Consider the following 603-nt stretch of genomic DNA (forward strand, 5'->3'; position numbering starts at 1 on the left):
TTTGGTTGGGGGGTGGGGATTGGGGGACGCGGTGTGGCGGGTCGGGTCGGGTCGGGTCGGTGGCGGCTTGGCTGGCTCGTGTGTCGTGTCGTGTCGTACGGGGGAAGGTTCGTGGGGTGTGTGGCGTTCTCTCCGTGAAAGCTGAAAACCGACTCGAATTTCACGGATCTCGTCGCAACGGCCTTCATTAATCAAAGACGCAAACGCTCGTAAATACACACATACACCCACCCATATGAACACACACACAACCTATCTCTATGAGCACCTTGAGAGACTGAGCCGGGAGTTATTTTAAGATTTTACGAAGTCACCGTAGGTGCCTCGTAGTCGACGGAAACATCTCTTCTCACTGAAGATGTATTGCCGAAAATTCCAAAATAAATTCATGATAAATGCAGGCATCAGTATTTAAACTCTGGTGGGCTAAAATACCACTGTCCTCCTAACCATGTAACTACAGGTTGGTTCGGATATAAATTTGTTTGGATTAATCAAATTCGATATGTATCTCTATTTGGTGTCTTTTTTAGCAGCTGCTTGGTGTTTTTATACCATATCTTTGTGCAGGACTGGTCGTGAGGTTTTGGAGACTTGAGACGA

This window comes from Triticum dicoccoides, chromosome 1B, assembly GCF_002162155.2.
Source record: "Triticum dicoccoides isolate Atlit2015 ecotype Zavitan chromosome 1B, WEW_v2.0, whole genome shotgun sequence".
Classification (NCBI taxonomy): Eukaryota; Viridiplantae; Streptophyta; class Magnoliopsida; order Poales; family Poaceae; genus Triticum; species Triticum dicoccoides.